Source organism: Lepidochelys kempii, chromosome 11 (assembly GCF_965140265.1).
Source record: "Lepidochelys kempii isolate rLepKem1 chromosome 11, rLepKem1.hap2, whole genome shotgun sequence".
Classification (NCBI taxonomy): domain Eukaryota; kingdom Metazoa; phylum Chordata; order Testudines; family Cheloniidae; genus Lepidochelys; species Lepidochelys kempii.
This window is the reverse complement of record NC_133266.1, coordinates 43732922-43758599: the sequence shown is the minus strand read 5'-3', so window position 1 is coordinate 43758599 and position 25678 is coordinate 43732922.

The following is a 25678-nucleotide window of genomic DNA, read 5'->3' as shown; positions in this document are numbered from 1 at the left end:
GATTATCATACACATTGTAAGGAGAGTGGTCACTTTAGATAAGCTATTACCAGCAGGAGAGTGGGGTGGGGGAGGTATTTTTTCATGCTTTGTGTGTATAAAAAGATCTTCTACACTTTCCACAGTATGCATCCGATGAAGTGAGCTGTAGCTCACGAAAGCTTATGCTCAAATAAATTGGTTACTCTAAGGTGCCTCAAGTACTCCTTTTCTTTTTGCGAATACAGACTAACACGGCTGTTACTCTGAAACCAAAGAAAGTAGGTAAGTTTTGGCTTTTTTTTTTTTTTTTTTTCGTTCTTGTTTGGTAGCAAGGGCTTACTCAAGGCAGGGAAGGGCAAGCACTGTACTCTCCATTGCTCTGCTCTCCTCTACTGCCATCTACTTTAACTCCTGATTTGGGAGGTCAGGAGGTCAAATGTGTCTCACAAGAATTCCTGCAATAAAGGCAAGGGCAGTTTCAGAAGCTTTAGCATTTCACCAGGTTTATCTGCTTTCTGTTGAAGAAGGGAGTATGGTTTGATATTTGTAGACTTCAAAGTAGGAAGAACACAAAAAAGAGAGGGGGTGGGGGAGAATATAGTCTGGCAGTACATAGACTTGCTAGCAAGGTCAAGCATGCAGTGTCATCCCATTTTTAACCTTTTTCCAAAAAGGCATTGGCTTTGGGCAGGATAAAGGACTGGCAGGGACACATACAATTTAAAAACTCTTTAAATGCCTGCTTCTTTTAAAGATTCCATCTTTCTCCCTAAGTTACATGGCTGAGATTGGAAAGGAATAAGAGTATGGAGCCTTTCCTCGTCATGGGTCAGATCCTGAGGTCCATGCAAAGCTCATAGGAAAGAACCCACTGCAGAGCTGTGTAGAGGGGAATTTGGAATACGGAAGGTGTGGGGGAACATGGCTACTGGTTCTGTGACAGTAGGGATCCATAGACCAAACCTACACCTTGGGTATGCTGCAATATGGTGTGGCCTAACTGCTACTCCACATAATGTGAAGTGAGAACTCTGGCCACCCTGACCAATGCTGAGCCACTTGAGCAAGGTGTATTTTCTTAGGGTATGATCAGAAGAGATAATTTGGCCCTATATCAGTTCTTGATTAGTTGCCAGGAGCATTCTGTGCTGGTCTCATGAGTCAGAGTATGTCATAGAGTGAATCCTACCACTTTAACTTTCTCTCTCCTTTTAAGGAGACAGTCTGAGCTCTCAGTGTAGAGGGGGCTGTTCTCAAGCATCATCTGTTTCTTATGCTCACACACAGTCAGTATGCCCAGCATAATGATATTCCAGCAGCATTATTAATCCTGCCAAGTCCCAGCCTCCTTTCAGTTGTTTTGTGGTGTTCTTTTGGATTTTGGTCAAGAATTTCCTTTCTTCACAGCTTGGGTTTCCACAGCGTTTGCATGTTTTCCTACTTCATCCAATGTGCCCTCCCGATTGTTCACCTCAACCCCATGAGGAATTAGAAGCTTGTCAATTGTTCTTTTAAAGTAGGGATTTGGATAATTTATTTCATGGTGGCATCTTATAAGTGATTGGCAGAAAGGCTGATGGGTTGGTAGAGATCTTCTATCAAGTACGCAAGATGGTGCCTCCCTGACTGTACTTCTGAGACTTTGGGAACTAAAGAAATCTGATTCATCATTTATTTTTGGTTCTGGGTATAGTTCTGCTTCTTTCTTTCCCAGGGAGTTTGCCAGAGGCTTGTTCTGATAGCTGCCAGCAATAATGGAGACTGCAGGAGTCTAAGAAAAGATTGCCTTTGCCTTCATTTCAGGACCTATTGTGAGATACATCTGACCTTCCTGCCAGGAGGATCTCCCTGCCTCCTAAAGCACATGTTAAAGTAAATGGGAGTGAAGGGGAGCATAGCTTCTTCCCCACCTCTCCCATAAAGCATAAGCTGCAGTTCCCCACTATTCCTCCTTCTGCTTGGCTTTTGTGGCAATGAGAACTACCCCTCCTGTTCTTTGTTGTTGAACTACTTTAACCACTGGTCCCAAGAGGATTCTGTGAAGAACTTGCACATTTACAGTTCAGTGCATCTTTCTGCTGCCTCCCCCAGCTACCAAGGTTTTTTTTCTCTGACACCAAAGGAATGAGCTGAGAGCAAAGAAATGGTGTAACTTCCTTGTTCTCTGATCCCTACTTCTGCAGTTTTGGTCCAGGACTTAACAAAAAACTGACAAGTACAGTCAAACCTTGTTGTAACTTCACTCAGGGTTTGGATGGAAAGCAACATTATGTTTTAGCAATCTAAGACCTCTTAACAATCTAAGACTTCCTAGCAGTTGTTACTGTATGTATGCAGTGACCACTTAGAACTTTATGGTTCCTGTGCAGACATTCCTCCTCCAAATCACAGCCCTTTGTGCTGGAAGTGAAGGAGATGCTCCTTGATTGAAGGAGTAGGGCCTATGACACACAGTTGAGCCATTCATATTCTATCCAGTAGAGGGCAGTGGTATACATGCAGACTATCCAAATCATGTTCAGAAATGACAGCCAAACTTGGAAGGGGGGGGGGGAAAAGCAGGAAATCATGCTTGCATTAATCCAATTATTTTGACATGATTGTTGCTGATAATGCCCTCCTGCTGGCTCTCCCACACTGAATGTTTGATAGTAAAGCCAGGTCACAGAGCATTAGGGAAAAGGAAAAAACAGTGGTGTTATGGTCAGGGACAGTTCAAGCAAGCAAGACTATTATTAATTGAACTAAATAATGCTAGCCCACATCTTGCCAGTGTTGGCACTGGATGTTACAACAAGGTGTTACATTGGTATAAATGCTTGTTTTAATATAGCAAAGTTCTATAATCATGTAATTAATTTTATTTTGATTTATACAATGACATGGGGGGAAAAAACACATTTTAACTTTCAAATATTTACCTTCACGCTCCTGGAGCTGACTGAAAAGACATGCATTTAGCACTTCATCTTTCCAAGCAAACCTAGCCTTTCAAAGAATACCCAGTTGAATTTCCTTTTGATGTTTGTTTCAACAGCATGTTGGGGCTTGTGTTTGTTCGGAAGCAACTGAATAATAAATACAAATATTCAAATGCTTTTCTTGAGACAATAGAATTCTACCTTTTGACTTTATATTAATTGTCAATCTTAGATATGGATTATAGGTACAGTGTGTACATCCAGCATTCCCTCTCAAGACTTTAAAGAGTAAGGCTGTCTTTAATACAGCCTCCATTGCAATACATTAAACGAATTAATTTAGATCTTATGAAAGATAATGGATTGATAGTCATGGAAATTTTCATCCTCTGTAAGTTTCTTCAAAATGTCCCACTGACTTACTTCAAATAATTTAAGCTGAGTGGTCATTCATTCACCGTTCAGTCTTTGGTATCCTGCATTAGGAGTTTCTGAAATGTGGACATGTGACCAATGGGTAGTAGGCTGAAGTCACCCATTTCTCATAGGCCAACAAACAGCTGTCAGATGTTAATGACTTTCGGTCACTACTGATTTGGGGTAGAACTGAACAGGCTATATAGAGGTAAAACACTCCAAAGTATCAGAATCCTCTCACTCTTTTGCTTGTGTTATGCAGGAGTTCAGACTAAATGATTATAATGGCCCTTTCTGACCTTTAAAAGTCCATTAATCAGAAAACCTAAAGTACATTCCCTCCTTAGAACACAAACCTTATTATAGTGCAAAAATCATTTGGCACCAGACCATAGAGGAAGGAATTGACTTGAACACCACCACCAACCGGGTTATAGCCATGCAAATATGCTATAATCAGAACATGGCATATGGTAAGAATCATAGATTCCCAGACCAGAAGGGATCATTGTGATCATCTGGTCTGACCTCCTGGGTAACACAAGCCATAGAACTTCCCCAAAATAATTCCTAGAGCACATCTCTTGGGAAAAATATAATCTTGATTTAAAAATTGTCATTGATGGAGACTCCACCACAATCCTTGGTAAATTGTTCCAGTGGTTAATTACCCTTACTATCAAATTTACAACTTATTTTTAGTCTGAATTTGTCAAGCTTCAACTTCCAGCCACTGGTTCATGCTATACTTTTCTCTGCTAGACTGTTACATATTTGTTCCCCATGCAGATACCTATGACAGTAATAAAATCACTTGTTGACTCTTAACTCTTTGTGAAACCAAACAGATTAAGGTCCTTGAGTCTATCACTATTAGGCATGTTTTCTAATCTATTAATCATTCTCATGGCTCTTCTTTTAACTCTTCAGTTTAGCAACATCATTCTTGAATTGTGGGCATCAGAACTGGATACAGTATTCCAACAGTGGTCGCGCCATTGACAAATAGGTAAAATAACTTGTCTGTTCTACTCAAAATTCCCCAGTTCATGCATCCAAGGATCTCCTTAGGGGTGGTTTGTTTTTTTTTTTGGTCCACAGCACCATAGTGGGAGCTTATGTACAGCTGATTGTCTACCATGACTCCCAAATCTTTTTCAGAGTCACTGTGGCCCAGGATAGAGTCGTCCCCAGCCCCACATCCTGTAAGTATGGCCTACATTACTTGCTCTCAGGTCTATACATTTACCTGTATTAACACATATTGTTTGCTTGCACCCAGCTTACCAAGTGACCTACGTTGCTCTGAATAAGTGACTGTCGTCTTCTTCTTTATATCCCTCTTCCCCCAATTTGGGTGTCATCTCCAAAGTTTATCAGTGATGATTTTATGTTTACTTCCTGGTCATCGATAAAGATGTTAAATAGCGTAGGGCCAAGAATCAATCCCTGCGGGACCCACTGGAAACATACCCTCTTGATAACAATTCTCCCTTTACAAATTACATTTTGAGATCTGTGAGTTTAACCAGTTTCAAATACATTTAATATATGCATGGGATCACATTGTTTTTGATATGAGAATTAAGGCCCTGGTCCTGCACTGTGATCCACATGAATGGAGTTAATATGGCTTTGTGTGGGTTCAACGATCGGCTTGTGCAGATCAGAATGCAGGAATGGAGTCTAAAAAAATAAGTATAGCCATCCATTTACACAGTATGAGTCTCATCTGAAACTGGGATTGTCCCTGTTTTGATTTTTGTTTGTGTGAGTTAGGGCTTTACTGTGCAGTCCTAACTCAGGCAAAGCTCCCATTGAAATTAGGGATTGGGCAAGGACTGAGCCCTTAAAAATGGAATCACTTTTTTATAATTTTATTCGGGAACACATAATTGTTCATAAAGTGTTGGTATATAAAGACAAAAACAGGCTAGGCCTCACATCACATTGGCAATGCTCAAGTGTTAGTCACGTGGAGGGATGATAGTACAGTAAGGAAAGAATTAAATTTCAATAAAAGAAAATAAGGAATAATGTTCCAGTCAGATCTAACCACATTATGTACAGCATAACTTTCAAATTGGAAGTTCATAAAAACCAACCACACCTCAGCCAGTTTGTCTGGCATCTGTCCTGTTCCACATGGCACTGCTCCAAGGCAGTTTGAGACCATTTCTGCAATGGGATGGCGCTGAGCCACTTTTCCAAAAGGAGAGTGTAGTTTTTCGGTGGGAAAGTGCAGTCAGTGAAGAGCCATGAGGGATCAGATTATCTCTTCCAGCTTTTTCCTTTTTTGTTCCTTCAAACTTAAAGTAAAATTCAAATGCAGAAAAGCTGCCATTAGGATAATATTAAGGACCCGATTTAAATTGACAGGAGGCAAGAAATTCAGAGCAAGGATGACCTTCTGGTTTAGATTACTACTACAATTTTATTAAAGAATGTTACAACAAAAACATAGGCTGTCATTTTGGTATATGCAATCACCTCTTCCATAAGTCCCTCCCACAAAAGATATTTAAAGACCTACCCAGTCCACACAGAAACAAGAAAAGCTTTTAAAGGTTAATATTCTTCTAACCCCAAACTTTGAAATGTATAGTGCATGCATGAATAGTGCTAATAATTAATTTACATACTCCTTCCATCTTATACATTCTCATAATATACATATAGTCCATAAATGTCCTGCATATGCTATGTGGCAAATTGCCGGCACTACTATGATGGATCTCACGCTTTCTCTTCTTGGGGGGGAGGGTGTTCAGGGCACCATTTCTTGCCCCTGAACTCGGGTATTAACTGCCCCACTAGTGTCCTAGAGGAGGGGAGTGGAGAGGGAGGGACCTGGGCCCACCCTCTACTCTGGGTCCCAGCCCAGGGGCCCTAGGGATAACGGTAAACCACTAGAACAAGTGGTTCCTTCCCCTGGGCTACTTCCCTCTCTCCTGTCCTTCAGCTTGTGGGGCTTCCTGCCCTCCCTCTGCACAAACCAGGTGTCCCTTTACCTAGGATCTTGGTCTTCTTAGCCCACCGCAGCACTTCTCCAAACTCTCTCCTCTGCTTCCCTCCAAACTGCTCTCTGCTCCAGTGCCAATCCACTGTGCTTCAACTCCTACTATTGTCTGATTGAAGCAGGGGGTTTTTATCATGTGATTGGGCTTCAGGTGCTTTAATTAATTTATAGCAAACTTTCTTCCCTCTCCAGGATCCCCTCTAGCCCTCTCCTGCTGCTGCCCTCTGGCCTGGGCTTTCCTTGCTTTTTGCCCCTGCTTTCAGCTTCCCCCCCCCAACCAGGCCAGACGCTCTTCCCCCCTTTCTTTTCTTTTTGTTGTTTTCCTCTGCTGTTGCTAGAGTGCTGGCTGGCTGCCGGCTGGCTGGCTGTTAGCATCTCCCCCCTGAGAGAGGGGGGGCCTGCTGACGCGCTTCCCCGAGGGGGGAGTGGAGGGACCCAGACCCAGCCGCTTGCTGTTTGTTTGGGGAACTCTATTCGGGGAGAGGAACTCTTATCAGCTGCTCCAGCATCTCTGGAATGTTGCAGCTGCAAAAAAGAAAACCCGGAACAGACAGAGAAAAAGCCGTCTACCGGAGGAACACCGCCTGGGGAATCTACAAATTGCCGTGGAGGGGGCCCAAGACTCAGTAACTTTTGAACTGTGCTCTCGTGTGGGGGGAGGCCTTGACTGTGTCTTAACTGTGTTTGTAGGGACACAGGGGGTGTGGCACGGAGCTGTCCCCTGATCCATCTGTCCCCTCCCAACCCCCACACTACTATCTTCACGACCCCCCCACACTGTCCCCGCTCACTGTCTAATATCTGCCTCTAGACTCAGCTGCTCGCCCTGATTCCACTGCGTGAGCCAGAAGCACCAGCCAATCAAACAGGACTCTGTGGACAAGTGTATGGTGGTTCATGTGCCCCCCCCACACAAATTGTCCATCCCACAGCTTGTCCCTTTTTACCTGACCCCAACTCCTGTTAAACACCTGCCACTGCTCCTGCTGGGGTATCGGCAATGAAGGGCACTGGGGTGACCTCCGCCACTGCCATGCCCACCGCCTACCCAGACTCTAGGGGAGCCCCCCCCAGCTGGCGAGAAAGGCCAGGGCAAGAAGAAAGGGAAGGGCCCTGCTAAAACCACCAGGCCCTCCGTGGCAGGGGCCACCCCCGCTGCTGCGGCCCCCCCCACCGACCACAGCATCCTTCCCCGCTCATCCCTCCACCAGCTCTGCGGGCATCCCTCCCTCACCCCGCCAGGACATAATCTCGGGCGATGGCAGCCCCCACACCTGCCGCCTCGTCATCTCTCCCACCGACCGCCTCTGCCACCATCAATAGCGGCCAGGGCCCCTTCCCCACCATAACAAGGAAGCACGGTGTCCGATGCCTCCTGGTGCCCGCCTCGCCCCACGTGGAGACCCACGTGTGGGCATTGGCGAGGGTGGTGGGGCCATCGGCCATTGTGGCGGCCTCCAAAATGTACGGGAAGGTCGTCGTCTTCTTAGCATCAGAGGCTGCCGCCCAGGAAGTGGTGGAGAGAGGCCTGGCGGTGGTGGGGGGGTGTTTGTTCCCCTAGAGCCACTGGAGGACCTGGGCGTCTGCCTGGTCCTGACCTCTGTCCCTCCTTTTCTCCCCAGTGCTGCCCTGCTACCCGCTCTTTCCACCCTGGGGAAACCTGTTTCTGTCATCAGCCCTCTCCCGTTGAGCTGCAAGGACCCCACCCTCCATCACATCTTTTCCTTCCGCCGGCAAGTGCAGCTTCTACTGCTGTCGGCAGTGCGTGATGGAGAGGCGCTCGAGGGGTCCTTTCTAGTCTCCCACCAGGGGGCCCATTAGCGGGTGTATTTCTCCATGGGGAAAGCCTGGTGCTACCTCTGCCGGGCTTCAGGGCATGTCTGGAGGGACTGCCCCTTAGCCCGGCAAGGAGGGGCACCTGGGATCCCTGAGACCCGGCAAGACATTGGTCCTCTCATTGCCGACGGCCCTGGCCATCCAGTACCTGAACCTGCCCCCCCTCCTCTTCGGACCACCATTACTCCCTCTCAGGCCCAAGGGGCACTTCCCCTACAATGCCCAGATAAGCGGGAGAGCCCCGCCCTCGCTGCTGACAATCTGGCAGGGCCTATGGAGGAGGGTGTGGCAGAGATACCACCAAGCATGGGAGAGAGCCTGCCCCAGGGAGAATCATCCCTCCCTTATGCTGCCCCACCGTCCCCCCACCAGGTCCCTGAACCATCGCCTTTACCCCCTGACACGACCCCTGCTAACCAGCCCCCAGATGATACCATGGAGGGCTGGGCCCTAGTCCAGGGAAGCAAGGCAAGCGGAAGGCTCAAGCTCCGCCTCATCTACCCAAAGCAGAGGCCTCCGGAAGACCAGGAAGGGGGGCACTGATGCTGAACCTTCCGCTTTGCCCATGAGTACGTCCCATCCACCAGTGTCAGCTGGGAAAGACGTAGCAGCACCGGAAGGTAGTGTCTCCCCTCCACGGGAGACCCTCCCCTCAGAGACCCTCGAGGAAGCCCCTTCTGTCCTGACACTACCCGAAGCCCCTGTGAACCCCAAGGCAACCATCGTGGCGGGTGCCAGCGGGGAGAACCCCGGGGCGATAGAAAGTGTCCTCTCCTCCATGTTCGAGGAGATCGAGGCCCTAGATCTGATCCCGGTTGCCCCGGGGGAGGACGACCTTTTGCCAGCAAACCTCGATTTGGGTGACCTCACTCCACACCTCTTTTCCCCATGTTCCCTCCCCCTAACTGCTGCTTCTGCTCCAACCTCCGAGGAGCCCCTGGACTCTTCCATCGACCTGGCCACTGATGGTGCCCCACTGATGACCACCGAGCCTGCTCAGGTGACAGCCGGCGCCACGCGGCCGGGACACGAGTCGCCAGGGGCATCCCCCATTGGTGCGGAGCAATTGACTTCCTTCCCAGGCGGGGGCCCTACAGAAGATAATCTACCTCTTGATGCTGTGGCCGCTAAATCCACCATAGAGCCCACGCCCGATATCACTGAGAGCTCCCTCCCCCTCGAGCTCCCTCCTTAACCCTCGAGCCTGATCGGGAGGCGCCACCATCCAGCTGCCTGCCTCCCGAAACTCAGAATTTTGTTTCTGCCCCTGCCCCCACCCCTACCCCTATCCAGTCTACCTCCTGCAATATTATCGCCGCCCCCGGGGCTGTCTCCTTCCCTTTTCCAACTGATGACCCCCAGGGAGCAGCCTTTGCGTTCTCATGCCCTGATCCATTAGGGGCTTCTATTTTCCCTCCTCTGCCCCCTATTGCCCCAGGGCTTGAGGCAGGCCTAGAAGCTCCAGCCCATCAGGGACCCCGTCGGGGGTCTGCACCCTGCTTGCCCATTTTAGTGGGCCACAGGGCTGCACCAAGGGCCCCGCCGGGGAACAACCAGGAAACCGTAACCCCACCCCCCCATGAGCTGCAAGGAGAGCTGCGGAAGTTTTTAGAAGATGTCCGTGGCTCTGGCAACAAGGTACAACTTGCTCTACAGCGATGGGGGGACTTTTCTCGAATCTTCCGGGCCACAAAGGCCCTCATGGGGGAAGGTAAAGGGACGGGGAAGCAGGATACTGCAGCCTACTGGCGGGTCCGCGTCTTTCGTGACCAATTACTCACCTACGGGATGGGTCACGCACTGTTGCGCTGCCTGCTGCGGGATGCGAGCGTCCCTGCCAGTGAGGATCCCCCCCGACCTTCCCCGTGTCACCTCTCACCATTGCAACTTTGAACACCCAGGGTTGTAGGATGGCTTTCCGCAAGTCGCCAGTGCTCTCCTTCCTTCTGGAGGGAGGGTACTCTGTGATTTTCCTGCAGGAGACCCATACGGATCTGACCGCCGAAGACAGTTGGCGGCTGGCGTGGGGGGACAGGGTCTACTTTAGCCATGCCATGATTCGACAGGCTGGAGTGGCGACCCTGTTCTCCCCCGACCTACGGCCCAAGGTGCTAGGGGTTGCCGAGGCCGTGCCAGGTCGCCTGCTGCATCTCCGGGTCCGTATAGAGGGGCTCGTGGTTAACCTTGTTAATGTCTATGCCCCTACATCGGGCCCGGAGTGACTGTAATTCTATCAGCGGGCGTCTGCCTACCTCGGCACCTTAGATTCTCATGAGTGCCCGGTCCTGGGAGGGGATTTTAATACCACCGTCAAGGAGCGGGACCACTCGGGGACCGAGCAGAGCCCAGCTGCCGCAGACACTCTCCGGGAGATAGTCGAACATCACTCCCTAGTGGACATCTGGAGTGACCACCACCCGGATGACACTTCCACATTCACCTTTGTCCGGGTGGAAGCCCATCGGTCGAGCCACTCCCAGTTGGACCGCATTTATTTATCACGCTTCCATCTCTCACAAGCCCACTCCTCCAGCATTCGGCTGGCCCCATTTTCTGACCATCACCTAGCCACCGTGACAGCCTCCCTCTGTGCGGAGAAGCCGGGGCCGGCCTATTGACATTTTAACAACAGTCTGTTGGAGGATGAGGGCTTTGTGACATCCTTCCGGGAATTCTGGCTGGCCTGGCGAGGGCAGAGGCGTGCCTTTCTCTTGGCACAGCGATGGTGGGACCTGGGGAAGGTGCGCGCCTGGCTTTTCTGTCGCGACTACACCCGGGGACCAGCCGACAGAGAAATGTGGCGATGGAGCAGTTGGAACAGGAGGTCTTAGAGCTGGAGAGGCATCTGGCCGCCAGCCCCAAGGACCCGCTCCTCTGCGGAGTATGCCGGGAGAAGCAGGAAGAACCGGGCCCTCGAGGACCATCAGGCCCAGGGCGCCTTTGTTCCATCCCGCATCCGCCTCCTTCGGGAGATGGATCGCGGCTCCTGCTTCTTCTATGCCCTGGAGAAAATGAGGGGGGCCAAGAAACATGTCATCTGCCTCCTGGCAGAGGACTGCACCCCCCTCACGGAACCGGTGGAGATGTGCGGGAGGGCCCGAGCCTTCTACGCAAGTCTTTTCTCCCCGGATCCGACCGACCCTAGCGCTTGCAGAGTGCTCTGAGAGGAGCTCCCTACAGTCAGCGTGAGTGACCGAGATCGGCTAGAGTTGCCTCTCACCCTGGCCGAGTTCTCAGAAACCCTCCGTTGTATGCCCACCAATAAGTCTCCAGGCATGGACGAGCTGACCGTGGAGTTCTACCACGTGTTTTGGGACGTCCTTGGCCCAGACCTAGTCACCGTCTGGGCCGAGTCTCTGCAGAGCGGGGTCCTCCCTCTTTCGTGCAGGCGAGCTGTGCTCGCCTTATTGCCGAAGAAGGGGGACCTCTGCGATTTACGAAATTGGTGTCCCGTCTCGCTTCTCAGCACGGACTACAAAATCGCAGCGAAAGCAATCTCGCTGTGGCTAGGGTCTGTGCTGGCGGACGTGATCCACACAGACCAGACCTACACCGGACCGCAGTATTTTTGATAACCTATTTCTGGTTCAGGACCTTTTGGAACTTGGGTGTAGAGACGGTCTGTCGTTCGCCCTCCTGTCCCTAGATCAGGAGAAGGCGTTCGATAGGGTGGACCACGGGTACCTCCTGAGCACTCTGCAGGCGTTTGGCTTTGGACCCCAGTTTGTGGGTTTTCTCTGGGTGCTGTACGCTTCCGCAGAGTGTTTGGTTAAGCTCAACTGGACCCTGACCGAACCGGTCAGCTTTGGGCGAGGAGTTCGGCAGGGGTGCCCCCTCTCGGGCCAGCTGTACGCTCTGGTGATCGAGCCCTTCCTCTGTCTCCGCCACAGGAGGTTGACAGGGTTGGTGCTGCGGGAGCCGGAGCTGCGGCTGGTCCTGTCAGCATACGCCGATGACGTACTCCTCGTGATCCAGGAGCCGGGCGACTTGGCGCGGGTGGAGGCTTGCCAGGCCATCTATTCGGCAGCCTCCTCCGCCCAGGTCAACTGGGTCAAGAGCTCTGGCTTGGTGGTAGGAGACTGGTGGCAGGCGAGCTCCCTCCCACCCACGCTTCAGACCATCCGGTGGAGCGCGGGTCCGCTGCTCTACCTCGGCGTTTACCTTTCTGCCACGCATCCCTCTCCGCCGGAGAACTGGGAAAATTTAGAGGGCAGGGTGATAGAGTGGCTCCGGAAATGGACGGGACTACTCTGATGTCTCTCCCTCTGAGGGAGAGCGCTGGTGCTTAATCAACTAGTTCTGTCCATGCTCTGGTACCGGCTCAACACCCTGGTCCCGGCCCCGGGTTTCCTGACCAACCTCCGAACATCGATTCTGGGGTTCTTTTGGTCAGGAATGCACTGGGCCCCTGTAGGGGTTCTTCATCTACCCCTGAAGGAAGGAGGGCAGGGCCTGAAATGTCTGCACACTCAGGTCTGCTTCTTCCGCCTCCAGGCCCTACAGAGGCTCCTTTATGGTGCAGGCAGTTCAGTGTGGAGCATACTGTCACACGCCATCCTGTGCCACGTCCGAGGGCTCCGATATGACCGGCAGCTCTTTCATCTCCGTCCGGGAGGTCTTCCACAAGACCTCTCCGGGCTGCCGGTCTTCTACCAGGACCTCCTCCGGAATTGGAAACTGTTTTTAACGACCAGGTCTGTGGCGGCCACCAAAGGGGTAGATCTCCTCACAGAGCCCCTGCTACACAACCCCCAGCTCCGTGTGCAGGTGGTGGAGTCCCACTCGGTGCGCTAGAGCTTGATCCTGGCAGAAGTCACGAGAGTCGGAGACCTCCTGGACTACGACCAGGGAGACTGGCTGGATCCCCTGATGCTTGCTCGGCGCATGGGGCTCTCCAGACCTCGTACCCCCCCGGCGCATACTTCAGGAGGTGAAGGCCACTTTGCCGCCCGCTGCTCGAGCTTACCTTGACCGGGTCCTGCTCGAGGGCACTCCCGACCACCCTCTACCCCAGGCCTGCCGGACCTTTTAATTGGACCCCTTCCCTGTAGACACAATCGACCCCCTCACCCCTTTACTGCAAGCCGGCTGCATGAACTGCAGCCGGTATGCTTCCAGACCTCGCCAAGGAAACATCTATACACGCTCGTGCTCCACTCCCTCCACGCCCTCACCCTAATGTCCCGCCCTGACACAAAGTGGCGAGACCTTTTGCCACCTTTGGAGGATGAGCAGCCCTGGTGGGCCAGCCTATATTCCACCTTGGTTCTGAGGCTTGTCGGGGACATCAGTTGGCGGCTCCTTCATGGAGCTGTGAGCACGAGCACGTACTTGGCGCGGTTCACCCCCATCCCAGATACTTGTCCCTTTTGCGGTGTGAGGGAAACCCTGGCGCACATATATTTGGAGTGCGCCAGGCTGCAGCCCCTGTTCCGGCTCCTCACAAATCTTCTATTACGTTTTTGGTTGCATTTTTCCCCTCACCTTTTTATTTATGCACTCCCCATCCATGGCCTCACAAAGTCGCAGGATCTCCTAGTTAACCTCCTCCTAGCCCTGGTTAAAACGGCCATCTATAAAACCAGAGAGGAGGTTGGCCAATGGAGTTTCCTGTGACTGTGGGTCTGTTTTCCAATCCTCGGTCCGTTTACGTATCCAGGCGGAGTTCCTCTGGGTGGCGTCCACCGACTCCCTTGATGCTTTTGAGGAGCGGTGGGTGCTGTCCAAGGTTCTCTGGTCAGTGTCCCTGTCCGGTTCCTTTTGTCTGACCCTTTGATTGGGGGAGAGAGTAAGGGACCCCAGCCCCAGCCTTTGCTGCTATGGACATCACCTTAGAGGGGTCCTTTCACACGTGGGTGCATGTGCCCCCTCCCCGCCCGGGTTGTCCACCCCACAGCCTGCCCCTCTTGGGTGCTTTCAAAGGAGGGAATTGTTGGTGACATTGGGCGTGGCGCCAGGTAACTCGAGGGGGTGGCAGACCTTGAGAGTCGATGAAGCCCCCTCGCTCTGGGCCACCAGGTAACTCTGAAGGTTGGAAGACCATGAGAGTCGAGGAAGCCCCCCGGGTCTGGGCCCAGGCAAGCTTGAACACTTCCCTCCCCTGAAGCTAATGAGAAAACAATTGTGTTTGGCTGCTGTGTTGCATATGCTGTTGGTTTAGTTTTGTAAGTGTATTATGCAAATAAAAACACTTTTTTTGTTTCAAAAAAAACCAAAACACTCTCCTGCTGCCCTCTGGCCAGGCTGTATCACAGCTATCAGAGCAATTCTCCCTAGCTTTCATTATTGCAGCACATATAGGAGTTAAGTGCACCCAGGGTGAAATCCAGGCCACACTGAAGTCAATGGCAGAATTACCATTAATTCCAAAGGGGCTAGGATTTCACCTGTGATGTTCAGGCACCCTTGCAATACATAGGGCCTATACAGGGAGATAGATTCCGTCCTGTAATCACTCTGCCAAATGTCCCATCAGTCTGAGTCATGGCTAAGCCAAACTGAAGTAATATGATAGTTTCCCCTGAATTTCCTTGCATATGTCAGATAATTTCTTTGGGCCGGGGGATCCAGACTCTCAAGGGTAGATTTATTACATCACAGTAGCAACGCAGTTCTCCTTAAGGTTAATAACTTTTTGTATGTTTATGACATTGAAAATATCCCTCTTAATATTAGCGGAGTTCTCCAGTGTGTAATAAATAATAGCAAAGGTGGAAAAAAGGTAAAGGGCCAGATTATGCCTGATAGACATAGGCTGTGGTGGCAGCATGGAGCTACCCAGCCCCAAGGGCCAACCTCTCTGGGTGCTCAGGGGGTGGGCTCTCACATTGCATTATCTCTTAGCATAGCACACTGTACCTGATGGGGAGGAAATGTGGGCCCAGGTCCCTGCCTCTCTGAGTCAGTTTGAGCCCCCAGAGGGGCACATAAAGGGACTGAGATTGTGATAGTTGCACAGGATGCAGCTGCAGAAAGACTCCATGCACCCTTCTGCCTTCCCACACCCACACAAGAACCAGTAATAATCTAGTCCAAATTCCTTTTGCTCTCTGTATTAGATTTATAGTGACCCTCCTCCCTCAAAGAACATAGACAAATGGTACAAACAGAGAGGGCCAGCATGACAAAGTTTGGATCAGGACCCAGATTTCCCCAAGAGTTAGGTGTTGTTTGGTTTTGGCCCCTTCCAAAACACAGGGGTTAACATCAGAGTTTTGATCTCAGTTTGGGTGAATTTCAGGGAAGTATGGATCCAATCTGGTCCCACTATAAATTTTTCCCCATCAAGATTTTTAAATGAATGAAAATTAAATTCCTTACAAGCTAAGATCCACAGTTCTCCAGCTCTTTCCTGGACAAAGCTTTTCTGGAAATCAGGGGGCCAAACCATGCTGTCACTTGACTGACATCAAGAGTTACTTCTGATTTTCACCAAAGAAGAGATCCCTGAAGTCAGTGCAGGTACATCAGTGTAAATCTGGAATAAGTGATGGCCAAGTGAAAGCTTCCCCTGTGTAAGGACTGCTAGATCAAACCTTATTTAGCATGTGGCAAAGTGGTTACTAAATGCAGGGTTTAGTAAAACCTGAAAACCTGCTTTTTTTTTTTTTGCTGATTTTTTCCCCAGTGAGGTGTCTTTCCCTTGAATTTTGAATATTTTTGTCTACATTTTAATTTTTAAGAAATAGGACATACCGAGGTGTGAATTATGGCATATTCATTCATGCCCCAAACTGGTGCAAATTAACACCCCATAATTCATGCAGTGGAGTGTCTTATTACAATTATAACGTTTTATTAAAAAGTGGTTTTAATATTTATATTGTTAATTAAGTGATGTCTCAAATTCTGGGCAGTGAATTATGTTGAACTAGTCACTGTTCTGATTTTATATATTAACCACTCAGGGCACGCAAATTCATCTGCCTCTTTAATACGCTGTGTAATAAAGCCTGTCATTTTCTCTTTCTATCTAGCATGTGAGGTTCCCTGTTCAAGACTGACTTTATCAGGAAAAGATCACTACCAACTCATAAGCACTAGGGGCAGTACAGAGCATTATTTCCCTTTACAGAAGAAATCTTTTCGAGCCTGGGGAGGAACTTTAAACTCTTTCTTTAGAAGATAGGTGGAAATTGGATCATATAAAATTTGGGGCCCTTAGACATCCAATGGACTACAGGGCACTAGTGGTCCTTCCAAACCTGTCTGATAGGTTTCTTGGGGTGTTTGGGCTCAATATATTGAAAATCTAATCTTGCATTCCTTGTGTGATCCAAACTCTGTTATAGCCGCAGTTCAGGAACATATACCTATTCATGAAAGAATATATATATATGCTTAAAGTTAAGCAATTGCTTTCCTGAATTAGGGAATAAACAGAAGTCCCGGATGTGCAGGAATTCAAGCTCAGAGTGGATGGTGTTTGAAAATATGCTTGCTCAAAGAGTTACACGACATTAGTACTATAAAGTATGGCCTTTTCTGACTGTTAATCCTGTAAGCATAATAATACTCTATATGTAAAAAATGCACTTTTGTTACAGTCAAAAATAAGACATGAAGAACAAACCCAAAGGAATTAAAAAAAATTAACAGCATGCATTTGATGCTATGCAAATACATAAAGTAGATGCTAATTATTCCTTTCTTGTTTAAAAATGCTTTTCTAATCATGGCGTTCTTCTCTCCAGTTTCAAAGACAGTTATTTGAATGTAGTGGTTTACATTTGTGATCTGTTAGAGCCAGGTAAATGGAAACCTGCAGAGATTACTGATAATCCACCACCATCCTGGCCTCTGACACTTTCTTTATTACATTGCTTTTCTGAGTAGAAATTGCCAGACTTGCTGAACTATATCTTGGTTTTATGCTGTTTGTTTTTCTCCTCATTTTTGTACTTTTTGATAGTAGCACCAAGGGCCTGATCCCAAATAGAGATTTGAATGTGCAAAGCATGCAGGATGGAGTATTTTATGGTAATGCATTAAACTTTGACTGTCTGCTTTCCCATTTAGGTTGCTGTTGTGGGAATGCAGCAAAGGTTTCCTACTGCTGCTTTATTAATAATGAAACATTCACATGAATTCCATGCAAAATTGATTTTTGAACATTATATAAGAATCAACTGTGAGGCCTTAAAATGTAATTGAGAAATCTATTTGTAATTTACTTTGCCTGTAAGAATCCACTGTCCCACTATAAACAATTTTACAGTATTTTTCCTGTTAAACAGCTATTTTGCACATCTGTTTGGCCTCCACAGTGTGACCTGCCACAGTGAGTTGATGGCTAGAAACTTGACACAACATGTGGGTGCACAGTTTCTTTGACTTCCTTATTCACGTGGCTCGCTAGCCAGTAGAAATATAATTTTCATCGACGTGCAAGTGAACAGTGTTAATAGCTCATTAACTAACACAGAGTGTTAACTGATGAATTTTATATGCACTACTTGAAGACTAGAAAATATGCTTCCACATCAGTGGAAAAATTCTGCTCCTTCTCTTAAGCTTTTAGAGGGATACTCAAATGCTGAGCAAGAATGTTCTTGTGTTTAGGGTCTAGTACAGAAAGTCAAGAGAACTTGATTTTTCTTCTGTCTGTATCAGACACTTTGACTTGGAGTAAGTCACCTAGGGCCTGATTTTCAAAAACATGTATACAATTGTATGTCTAATTTCCACATTCAAGTAACAGTTATGCATCTGACTAGCCAGATGCACATGCAAATATGCCGAATACACTTTTAATAATGGCAACTGCATGTGTTACTTAAGCTATGTCTACACTACCGTGGTAAGTCGACCTATGCTACGCAACTCCAGCTATGTGAATAATGTAGCTGGAATCAATGTACCTTAGGTCGAGTTACCTTGGGGTCTACACTGCCGGGAGGGCAGGGGGAGGGGGATGGGTGTCGATGGGAGAAACTCTCCCGTCGACTTACCTTACTCTTCTCGTTGGGGGTAGAGTACAGGGGTTGACTGGAGAGCAGTCTGGGTTATGGTGCTTCTTATGGGTTCGCTTGTGACAGCAGCAGTTGCTGCTGCATCCTTATGCTGGACAAGAGATAGAGATGGGCCTGATCCACAAAAAGTAGGGGCTGTTCAGAAAAAAGCTACACAATGTGGATCTGAATTTCCTCAGCATTCTTGGGAGTTCAGATTTGGAGTTTTGGTTGTGAAACCTCATTACAAAATCTGGACACAACATAATTTTCAAGTTTCTTCCTGTTCTGTGCAGAACCACAAGTGAGAGTATGCTCCAGATGGAGCAAATCCTGTTCTCACTTTTCATAGGCTCTCAGATGGTTCCCCTGTACAGAGAGGGAAGGACTTAGGGGAGGTACACAAGGAATACTGCTGATTCCTGGCCCTTTTTTTTTTTTCTGAACAGCATGGGCATAGGAGACACAGACGCTATTACAGTCTCAGGGTTGCTGTGTGGCAAGGGAATAAGGCATGGTGTAATCAGGTTGTTGGGGTGGCACTCTCTTGTGGCCCTCTCAGACACAACTCCCCTAGCTACAGGTCTCTGTCACAATGAGGTTCCCTATAGTGTTGTTTTGGCCCTCTGGCCAAAGTAGCCTTCAGTCTTACTCCGTTTGTGACATTTAAGATTCAAATATAACCAGGAACAAAAAATAAGCATAAGTCAAAATCAGGATTATCCCGCAAACCAACTGTGGGTCCCCACCCCTTTATTCAGGAATTGTCTCCTAAACAGTCTGTGCTTCTACCAGTTCCCTTCCTCTGATCTGGTCATCCCTCCCAGGAGGGCTGCTCTGGCTGGCAGGCAAGCTCCATATCAGGGCTACAACCAGGGGGGCAGGGGGGAAAGCTCTGTCCTCCTTCCTGAACATCCCTCAACTAAGGTAGGCCCTCTCCTTTTTATCTTTCCTCTCCACACCTGACATTGACTGCATGTATAGCAACGGGGAGCCAGCTGGGTCCACAGGCTTTCCCTAGCCCTTTCATTACCAGTGTAGAACCGGTCTTAACCCTCTCTTTGCCAGTGATGGCCTCTCTACCCCATCACACACGGCCATGGTCTTCTACCTCACCTCAATGCAGAGAACTCCAGTAAATAGCCCAGCTGTTCAGGCTGTGGATTGATAACCAGGATTTGTCCCCATGTCTACATTTATATGCTTGCTATGTTGCGTATTTATTCCTTGGTATTGCATTATATTAAAGAGAAAAACCCACCTAGGTCAAGTAATGTTTAGATCTGCACCATGATTAAAATTCCAGTCATGATATAAATGCTGGTGTTTTTGTCTATAACCCACAAAATTTTCAGCAGTGCTAAAGCTATAACGTACTGTAGGACACAGATGATAGGGCCCAGTATTTAACAGAACTATTTTTTGCATGCTATAGTTTTGATAGGAGGTTTCAGAATATATCTCATGTACCATAAATATTAGGCAATATCAGGAAACATTACAAAAAACCACAATTAAACCACATTCACATTGTTGGTTATTCAAGTAAAAACCAGACATTATGACTCAGGCAGAAAATGGTACAAAAGGAGTCAAAAACGAGAGGAAAAGATATGCTATGAACATCTGGACAGAGTCCAGTAAAAAATACTTTTTTTCCAAAGGTTGGATTTTTGTTTATGGACAATTGTGACATCTAAACCTAGTGAGAAAAATTCCTGAAGGGGCCTCAGCCTAGATTCCGATTTTGAGGGTGCAATTAATTGTTGTTATCCTGACAGTATTTGGACATCTACCACATTGTACCTACAAATCAGGTGCAGTCAAATGCCTTCATTTGCACCTGCAAATTTGGAGACAACAAGGACCCCCTACTCTGCCTATTATCAGTCTGCCTATTTTATTATAGCCATGGGAGGTACCAGTTGTGGGGGAGAGGTCAAAGGGCCTCCTTTGCAACATGTACTCATGCTCTGTATAGCCCCTAATGACAGCTGCTCCAGAAATCCATCTTGGGTACAGCTGGTCAAAATATTTTGCATTAAAACATTTATTTTGTCAGAAAAATGGCTTTTTCCACCTGAAAAATGAAACCTTTAATGAAAATTGTCAACATTAACAAAATGTTGTTTTTCACATAATTTTCTGTGACATTCTGAATCTAAATTTTAATGATTTTTAAAAAATAATTGCATAGTACATTATTTAGTAAAATCTAAGCTTTCAGTAAGAAAATGTTTTTTTGCATGTAAAGGTGTCAGTAATGATTAAAATTCAGTGAAAATTTTAAAATATTGCAGAAATGTGTGTATGAGAGAGAAAAAATAGAAAATGGATCCATTTTGAATCCTGTGAAATGCAAGAAATGGTGACATTTCAAAATATTTCATTTGCCTGGTTTTCAGCAAGCTCTGATCGTGTGAAGATGCGGGTAAATGTTAGCGGCCATATATAGGAAGAGCTGCTGTGAATCCAGCCAACAAGCTCTGCAGATATTCGAGAACATAGTTGCAATACCAAATCAGACCACAGGTCCATCAGTTCCAATATCCTGGCTATACCTGATTCTTCAGAGAAAAGCAAAAACCTCATAATATACTTAATCAACTGTACAACTGGCTATGTGGGGAGAGAGGAGTGCAGTGGTGGACAATGGCAAGTGGAAGGATGTTCTTGCATCTGACTTTCAGCTTAGATATCCTCCTATCTTCTTTAGAGTATCACACCAGTCAAAAACATGAACAGAATGTTAGGAATCATTAAGAAAGGGATAGATAGTAAGACAGAAAATATCATATTGACTCTATATAAATCTGTGGTACGCCCACATCTTGAATACTGAGTGCAGCTGTGATCACCCCATCTCAAAATATATATATTTGGAAAAGGTTTAGAAAAGGGCAACAAAAATGATTAGGGGTATGGAAAGGCTTCAGTATGAGGAGAGATTACTAAGATTGGGCCTTTTCATCTTGGAAAAGCACCAACTAAGTGGGGATATGATAGAGGTCTATAAAATCATGACTGTTGTAGAGAAAGTAGATAAGGAAGTGTTTACTACTTCTCAGAATACAAGAATTAGGGGTCACCAAATGAAATTAATAGGCAGCAGTTTTAAAACAAATAAAAGGAAGTATTCATACAATGCACAGTCAACCTGTGGAACTTTTTGCCAGAGGATGTTGTGAAGGGCAAGACCATAACAGGGTTCAAAAAAGAACTAGATAAATTCATGGAGGATACATCCATCAATGCTATTAACCAGGATGGGCAGGAATGGTGTCCCTAGCCTCTGTTTGTCAGAAGCTGGGAATGAGCAACAGGGGATGGATCACTTGATGATTACCTATTCTGTTCATTCCCTCTGGGGCACCTGGCACTGGCCACTGTCGGAAGACAGGATACTGGGCTAGATGGACATTTGGCCTGACTCAGTAGGGCCAGTCTTATGTTCTTACGTTTCTTACCTCTTTGATCAGCTTTTGTTCCGAAGCATAACAACCAATGATAAAAGTATTAACCCTTTTATGAAGTGTAGTCACAATATTTAACTATAACCTACTGTAGAATCAAAATTTTTATTATTCTTCAACCTTCACATATTCTTGCAGTGTTGCAATATTTAATGCTTTTCTTAATGCCTCAGATCTTGCAGTCATGTGATTATTGAGGCTTTCATTTTAAAAAATATATATACATATGTAACCTTCTTGGGTGTGGAGAAAAGCTTGAAAATATGAACCCCCTGGGCTGAAAAACCAGAAGGCAAATAAAAGAACCCCAAATTTATTATTTAAAAAAACTCATGATTTCTAAGCCCGTCTCAATATTTCTTGGGTCCTGCCTAACTCATAATTTTTGAATGCTTGGTGTTGGCAGTATTACTTTGTTATGAACAGTTAACTCAGAAATATATCAGATTACTAAATCTGGTTTAATCTCTTCTGAATAAATTTGTTGAGACTATATGCTAGAAAAATATTATATGACTCATAGTTAAAATAAAAGTGTGGTTTATTTTTAGAAAAGGTACACTACTGCAGGTATAACAGACATATACAACAGATGGTGGACAGTATTTTCCCACTGTATTATAAATGTAATTTCTGTAACCTTTTCACATCAGTGTTTGGTATAATCATAGATAAAAGTAGGAAGAGACAGGTTAAAAGCTTTTGGAAGTATGTGTAAGTAGTCACCGTGCACCTCCTTTTTGGATTTAATATATTTTAATTACGATTAATGATTATTTAGTTCTAATGGAAGTGGATTGATAGATTTAGAGACTAAGGGCCTGATCCCACTCCCATGCCTGTTGAGCTCACAGGAGTTTGATTAGAACATAATCAAATTAGTTGCAGAACTGGACAGCAGGACCCCAACACTGCAGGCTTCCTTCTATGTCCTTGCCATTGTGCCTGTAATCTGACATGGGAGGCAGGCTGGTCTTGTGTTTAGTTTATTAGAATGGGACTCTATAGTAGATTTGGGCATAGAATGGTTTTCTAATTCCATGAAAACTTGAGATTTTGAAAAAATTTCCCATTCCACATTTGGACAAAACCAACACCTTTTGAGGCTTTTTGTCAAAAAAATGAGAGAGAGAGAGAGAGAGAGAGAGAGAGAGTGACTTTCATCCTAGAATAGCCAATCCCATGGTGGTTAGGGCAGTTACCTGGCATTCAAAGCCCTGCTCTGCCTTATTTGGAGCAGGAACATGAGCCTAGGTCTCTGAAATCCCAAGTGTGTGCCCTAATCAGGGGACTATAGAGTCAGTCTCTATCTCTCTGTCCCAATGAGTATTTAATTATTTATGCAATTATTATTAAATCTCCAATAGCAGGGACTGAGAGAGACTCTCTCTTCTTGGAGCACTGGGGAAATTCCAGAAGATGGGGAGAAAGCTAATGCTGTGCCAATATTTTAAAAGGGTAAATGGGATGACCCAGTTAATTATGAGCCTGTCAGCCTGACATCAGTCCTGGGCAAGATAATGGAATGGATGATATGCGACTTGATTAATAAAGAATTGAAGGAGGATAATGTAATTAATGCAAATCAGCGTGGGTTTATTGAAAATAGATCCTGTCAAACTAACTTAATTTTTTTTTTTGTGAGATCACAAGTTGGGTTGATAGAAAAAAGAGGAGTAATTTAAGAGAAGGCATTTGACTTGTTATCTCATGACATTTTGATGGAAATACATGAAAGATAAAATTAACCTGGTACACATTAAATGGATTAAAGTTGGTTAACAATGTAATTGTAAAGGGGGAATTGTCATCAAGGGGGTGTGTTTCTAATGGGGTCCTGTGGGGATCAGTTCTTGATCCTATGCTATTTAACATTTTTTTTATCAATGACGAGGAACAAAACATAAAGGCATCACTGATAAAGTTTTGCAGATGATGCAAAAAGTGGGGGAGCGGTAAGTAGGGAAGAGGACAGGTCACTGATTTGGATCACTTGGTAAACTGGCTGCAAGTAAACAATATGCATTTTTAATACAGCTAAATGTAAATGTATCCATCTGGAACAAAGAATGTAGACCATACTTACTGGATTGGGGACTCTAAAAAAGATTTCGGTGTCCTAGTGGATAAACAGCTCAACGTGAGCTTCCAGTGTGATGCTGTGGTCAAAAGAGCTAATGTGATCGTGGGGTGCATAAATGGGAAACTTGAGTAGGAGTGGAGAAGTTATTTTATGTCTTTTTTGGCAAGGGTGCGACCACTGCTGGAAGACTGTGTCCAGTCCTGGTGTGCACAATTCAAGAACGATGTTGCTAAATTGGAGAGAGTTCAGAGAAAAACCACCAGAATGATTAAAGGATTGGAAAATATGCGTGTTAGTGATAGACTCAAGGAGCTCAATCTGTTTGTCTAAACAAAGGCATAAGAGTTTACAGGTAATTTGATTACAGTGTATAAGTATCTACATGGGGAACAAATATTTAATAATATGCTCTTCAATCTGGCAGAGAAAGGTATAAATATGATCCAATGGCTGGAAGTTGAAGCTAGATGAATTCACACAGGAAATAAGACCTACATTTTTAATGGTGAGAGTAATTAACCATTGGAACGTTTCAACTGTCATGGTGGATTCTTCATCAGACTTTTTAAATCAAGATTGGATGTTGTTCTATAAGATGCATTGTAGGAAATATTTTGGGGAAGTTCTATGGTTTGTGTCATACAGGAGGTCAGGCTAGAGGATTACAATGTTTCATTCTGGTCTTCGAATCTATGAACCTCAGAATAACCAATGGGCCTGGTGGTCAGGGTGTTCACTTGGGAAATAGGAGACATGGGTTCAAGTCCCTGCTCCTATTCAAGCAGAGTGGGGTTTTGAGTCTTCGTATCCCACACGCTAGGTGAGAGCCTTGTGATTAGGGCATTCGGCTATGCTGGTGTGTCTGTGTATATGAGAGAGAGAGATGCACACACGTATTCCCCCACCCGAAATTCTCTTTTGAACAGAGAAATCTTTACCGAACAGAATTTAATCAAAGCTGAGAGGGTCCTGCTCAAAAAGCTCTGTTGAAAAATTCCCTAACAGCTCTGCTCAGGAGATACGGGTTGAGTTCCCAGCTTTGCCACAGTGTCTATTTGTGACCTTGGTCAAGTCATTAACCTCTCTGTGCCTCAGTTCCTCATCTGTAAAATAGGGATAATAATCATTTGTATTTCTTGTCTATTTGGAGTGTAAGTTCTTGGGGGCAGAGACTCTCTCTTACTTTATGTATGGACAGTGCCCAGTGCTATGGGGCCTCAGTCTCAGTTGGTACCTCTACCCTTCTGTAATACAAACAATTAATAACACTGCTATTGGTATTGTGATGATCATTCATTCTTGTCTATTTTAGTCCTTGGCTTCTCTGCCAAGGTGCTCTTTTGTGATATGGACGCTCGTCTACTAGGAAAAGGATTAAGGCCTCACAGGCAAAACATTACAAGAAATATTCAAGCTGTAGGGACCGGCTACAGAATATGAAAGTGATATAGAACTAAACTTGAAGTTAAGGAGTATTGTTGTTTGACTTTCCTTCCATCGCTGAACACAGTAGCTGCCCTTGAGAAACTCCAACCATAAATGCTGCCAAGTGATACTGATGTTATGGTACCTGACTTGAATCCACCCTGTTATATAAGAACCTTCTGTTGATGAGTCTCACACTGTCATTACTACTTGAGTAAAAGAAATATGTAACATGACTTGCACATTTTAACTTTTATATAATGAGAAATAATTTGGAAAGATGAGCAGACCTGTTTCTGTTCCCTATAATAGCCAATGAGCAAGAAGTTCTATAATAGTTGGATAATCTCATAAATAAAAATACTTTATTGTGGATTCAAGTATTTAGGGAAATTTTAAATCAGCATTAGTATGAAAAGCCACAGATGTTATCTTTTTATCCATTGTCTGAGAACAGATTTATGCAACTAACCAACATTAAAAATGCTTAAATTTGTGGCAAACTCAATGAATCTTGAATATCTGAGAAAACAAACAGATGAACCATCTGGAAACAAGAGATAGATCTGAAA